Genomic DNA, 6000 nt, shown 5'->3' on the forward strand with positions numbered 1-6000 from the left:
GCAGCAAATATTTCAGCTACTGTCCCCTTTGAAATGCTCATGCAAAGATGTCTCAAAAAGTTCATCTTCCTTTCTTCATTTCCTGCTCCTCTCCTAATTACTAAACTTATGCTGATTAAGGTGGAACAAAGTGACTCAGCAGCATAAACCATGTTTAAAGAAGCAGTGTCATCCACATGTGAGGTGAATGGGGTCCAGCTGATATGATTAATGGCTTGATGTAGTCACGGCTAAGACACATATGTATTCTAAAGATAATTCTGATAATTTTAACCTGTCTTTCCTAGGATGACAGCCTGCTTACTCAGTTATTTCTAGTAATCTGTACTGTAGCTATGCTGTGCATTTTAAGTTAAACAGCAACAATATGCCAATTAAATTTCTGAAGACTATATGATTTGAACATCCTACAGATCCTTAACTTTTTCAAAGTAGGTCCATGTATACAGATTTTGTTTGATCTCTGGTTTATGTCAACCTGGTTTTGAAACATACTGTAACTAGAAGATATTTCTTTACGGTATGTTAGTTATCAGGAATGTGATCTATACTGATAGAGGGGAAAAGAGTTCATACAGTGATCTTTCTTCAGAAATGAAGTTTATTTTCCTTGCATTAAAGTAGAAAGCATACATTCCTCAAAGTTTGTATTTTCTTCCATACTCATCTATTTTAACTTTTATGATCATAAAGAACATTGCCTTGAGCCTTATGAATTTAAATGTAATAATTTTATAATATAGCAGTATTTACCAAATGCCTCATAAAAAGGTTAAGTGCAAAACTGTGTTTCTGGTACACAGTCTGGTCTAGTCCTGAGTAGAGCTTTAGGGTATTATGCAGTAAAAGTAATAAACAGTAGGAGGTACAAGTGCAGAAGTAGTACGTATCCTTGCAGATGATGGAAGGGACATAAGCCAACCCTCCTGACTCCATATCGGATACCAGGAAAATGTATTTTACAGCACTCGGACTGTATTGGTGTATGATGTGGGCCTTTGAAAGTTGTGAGGAAACTACTGTTGTAGATGCAACAAGATGTTGACATAGTAAACACAAGAGTGATACAAGTATCTAATATTAAAGTATCTATTATGTCAGGTACTTCATCCTAGTTCTTGGGTTCGCTGACCTTCATGTACAGGTCTTTGCAATTCTATTGCACAAGTCTTAAAAGCATTTGAACAGAACACTTTTCCAATTTAACCAATTTTGTACCTCTGTAAGCTTCAGCAGTGTTGTATTTTTGGACTGAAAATCCTTGTGAAACAAGTATAATTCAAAACTTGAAAACAGCAAGCGTCTTACATTCTGCAATGCAGTAACTTGTACAGATGTTCAGCTTTCAGTTGGGACACTTGAGGCAATTATACCAGTTCCTGACATGTTATTTTCTGAAAACAAAACAGAAAATGACTTGAGAAGCAGCACAATAGAAAGCCTGAGTACACTCACATTTAAGAAATTGTCCATCACCAGATGGGTTTGTTCCAAGCAAACTGTGGACTCCACATTGCGGAGTGTGTCAGGAATAGGCATTGAATTAGATTGAACGTGTTCTGGGAAACTTCCAAACGAAGAAGTAAAGGCAATGACTGAAGCTTGGGGACTTCTCACCATCACAAAAACATTTGAGTTCAAAATCCCACTGCACTTTGGCACAAAACGTTGAAGATGGTTTACACAGACTCAACTTATCCTCAAAGTAGCACAACTGCTTTGGTGACAGTGGAGAACCTGAGACACCAACATGTTGCAAAGCAAGAAAAACTTCTGTCACACAGAATTTTTGATAAAAATGGAAGAGGCAGCAAGGAACGCAGTTGAAAAATGCAGTATGTCGACACACTACCAAAAGAAACAGAGCTAGATATGAAACACTTTTATAACAAGCTGACTACTGACAATGATACAGAAAGTAGGTGACAGCATTTCAAAGTCAAGACATTCTACATACTTGTTGATGTGTTTACAACATAGATGAAAGAGCAGTTTCAAGATTTCACAGAGAAGTGCAGGCTGACACATTGACATTGATAAAGTTTTTAAAACATCTTTTTATATAAAGCCATGAAGAAAACTTTGTAATTTGCATATTTAGTCCAGCTATTCACTCATCAGCCCTTTCATGTAGTAATTCAGACCATGTAGACTTACTGGTTAATTTTTTCTAAGATATTCAGAAGAGGACATACATATTTAAAATACATAAAGAAAAGATAGAAAGGTCAGTGGACTGAAGCTGTATGTGCAGAAGAAGCCAGGATGCTGTAATGCTCCAACAGTTTTGTGCATCTTCTGCTGGAATGTAGTGTTTTATTTACTGGAATATCCTGTGGAAAATGGAAAGCTTCAGCTTCCTGCATAATTCTGTGGAAGACTTGAGAACTTACAGAATCTAGCAAGGCTCTACAAAGTATGTATACATATTTCCAAACAGCATTATAGTTACAGCACTCACTCAAGATCCCTTCCCTTTTTATGAAGTGATTTCAATCCACATCTCCCACCTTCTGAGTGAAAACTCCCAATTACTCAATTGTTGGGTTTTGTGGGCCGGGCCTGTCTCAGCTCTTTCATGGTAAAACCTTTTGAAATGGTATGGAATAGTTAAACCTTATGTAGAAAGAGTGCATATGTGCCAACACAACTGTATGGCTCAGGAAAATCATCTGAGAGTTGGGACACCCCTCCCCAACCAAATCGCTGCATTCCCCTAGGCTACAAGAGAATAGTGTCATGTGCACTCTTGTCCAAATATTTAATTCATGCAAAGGCACCCAACCAAATATCCACTATAAGCAAGCAAGGTATTTCTAGTGACATCAGTGATGTTTGGATCACATTTGCAAGGAGAGCCGAAAGGTCAAATCAATATTTAAAAGTGCAAAATGTAATTTGTTCACATTCTAATACCGTTGAATTTCAGGAGTGGATTTTATGTAACTTTTAAAACTTTTTAATTCAGTATGAAAGAAACTAAAGATTAAAGACTTGTACCTTAACAGAATGTTTTTGCAAATCATACTAACTTACAAAAAATTACAATCAGCTTAACCTAAACTGTTGCTGCAGCATCACTAAAAATTAGAAAATGTGGGTTTCAAGTGTTTTTTAGCATTCATTACTTCTTCATACTCATTTAAGCACTTTATTTTCCTGTAAAACAAGCTGGACTTGCAACATCTAGGCAAATGACTTTAACATTTGGTCTTTATAAGCTGACTACAAAATACCCAGTGTGGAAAAAAATATGTCTTCATGACAAGGAAGTGTTGTTTTGTTTCTTGAGAAGTCACTGATAGACTTCTTTTTGCATATATTTTTAGCTAATTAAAATACTACCTGAATATCAGGAAAATGTTATCTATCTCCTGTCACCTTGTTTTAGCTCTCGTTCTTCTCTTGGCTTTAGCCTCTGCAGAGCCATAGTTTTAAGACCAGGGAGTCCATAAGAATCTCCAACATGAGCTCCTGCATGTAAAAAGCCATTAAATTTCACCAAGTCACCACCTATTTGAGACCTGTAACTTTTCCTTTTCTCTCCACCCTTTTTTGTTTTCTCCAAAGTGTGACCTCTGGCCTATATTTGCAGTCTGTGCATAGACTTTGGAAGCAGAGGGATTTGAGGCAGAAGCATTTCCTTGGGCAACAGAAGTGGCAACAGCAGGAGTACCAGGGAAAACAAAGTGTTAGGATAAATCTCAAAAAAAAAAAAAAAAATCATAGTGCCAAGCTATTCCTCCCAGCTACTTCATATGTATGCGGAAGAATCTTAACCACCAGCACACGAGGTACAGAATATAGATCTACAGAACTTGAGAATTAACTTCGATAAACTCACAGTATTCATTAGAAGTAACAGTAATTAAAAAAATGGAGTGTGAGCAACAGAAATGACCAAAGCGTTAAGACATAAGCCCAGTGTTCGTGCAATTTTAGAGCACGTATTTATCATGTTGCCAGTTAGCACACTGCAGCTGGCAGCTCTGCTACATGGGTCTAACCACTGCTTTCTAGATGCCAAAGGAGAGCAAAGAGTTACAAGAGATAACAAGGCAGTTATCATGATGGAGCTGAGATCTCTCACTGCAATAATAACCGTGCAATAAAACACTGGACATGAGCTCAGTGGAGGAGGATTACTCTGCAAAAGAAAGAAAAAGAGGAAGAAGCGATAGGGAAGGGCTCTGTGAGTGGCTGATGCTCCTGGAAAGGCATCTAGATCCTGACTTCCCAGCTTTGATAGCACCTGCCTTAGATCCCAAAGATCTGGTCCCATTTACTCACAGGTATTTCATGTTTCAAAAATAAATTCTTAATTCCCCAAATGCATTCTAAGTTTTTAAGACAGAGTCATTACTACTGCTTCTTGTCATCTTTCACAAAGACTAAAGGGAATGCATAGTGGTTTTTCAACAGAGACTTTCTGCTTTGTCATTAGCTCATGGGGTGTGCATTGTGTGTATTTCAAGGGTTGAAAACACAGCTTGGGTGTCACCTGGTCCTTCCTACTGACACTGAGAGCATGAAACATGCCTCCAGCACTAAATACAGACCAATGTACATTGGAAACCTAGAAAAATAAGCACACACATGGTACTAGTACATATAGCTTTAAGAGCAAAAACTAATTTACAGCAGTTACCTTAGGGAACAAGAAAGCAGCAAAACTCCCCCTTTTGAGACCACCACTGCTGCACGTCCAGCCTGAAATAATAGTTTTAACCATTATTCCTTTCCTGCCAATTAAACAGTTGTACAACGTGTCACTGAAATAGAAGGAATTTCAAGGACTTGGACTAATTTCCCAGTAACTGCCACCTCACTTCTCTGGTAGTAAAGCATACCTTTGTTTTTAACTCTTATAACTAGTGATTCCTTTGTTGATTTCTGGGAAGCCCACAGGCATTATCATCACAGTAGGGGAAGTGTAAGATTTTAAGATATATGGTACTAGTGCTAGACAATTTGGTTGGCTTTGTCTTTACACTTGGACAATTTGGTACAGATCTGAAGGAGATGCTTGAGAAATTTACCTTAACACTGTGCTTTAGTTTGTTAAAACTGCCATCTTTCTGTTGAAGAACGTTTCAGATGCTGTGGTGGAGTAGGACAGAATCAGGTCTATTCTCAAGATCAAGAGGAGAGCTTTCATTGCTGACAGAGGACAGATAAGTAAAAGCTAGTGAAATATCATGATCACCATTAATGTGACACAGGAATTAAAACAGTGGAATGAAGAAATAAGTAGTGCATTTTCACCCAGAGCTGGTTGAAAAAAAAATCTAGTTTTCATACTGGTAAAATTCTAATACCCCAGACTGCTTCCCTTTTAAAATATCCAATTGTTTTGAGACTTTTAATCAAAACCTTGGGCAAAGGACGCATCTCCAAGTGGAGTATTGTGATTATGATGAAATTTCAGCAGAACATGGCTTTGCTTCAACAATGTTGCAGTAATTTCTAATTCATTCAGAACAGTCTTGTAGAAAAAGGCATTAAAATGAGATTTTGCAGGTTTTATTTAAAAAAAAAATTCAGTTACATTTTTGCATTTTCTACATATTTCCTAGTTTTATTTTAATAGTGGAAGTCTCGGCAATGTTATTTGCTGCTGTCATAAAAACAAGCCATCTTTACCATGATGATTTATATAGCAAGACAGTATGCAGCACGTATCTGAAGTCACATATAGTTAACATTTGCATTAAATGGTATTTGTTATATTTTGACATTATAGGAAGAACTGTTGATCATGTGTTTGGAAAGGATTAAAAAGCACTATCCTCATATTAAATTGGAGAGAGGGGCTTGCTACTTATCAAATGTCTATTTGATATCCATGACATTTCAGGTAACTGCTATTTTAAACATCAAAACCCACAAGAAATATCTACAGAGATATTGGAAGAGAGAGGAAAAAATCCTGATACTAAATACAAAAGACAATGCTGCATTTCATTACTGTAATTGTTGCATTAAACCAAGCTTCTAGGT

This window comes from Strix aluco, chromosome 8 (genome assembly GCF_031877795.1).
Source record: "Strix aluco isolate bStrAlu1 chromosome 8, bStrAlu1.hap1, whole genome shotgun sequence".
NCBI lineage: Eukaryota > Metazoa > Chordata > Aves > Strigiformes > Strigidae > Strix > Strix aluco.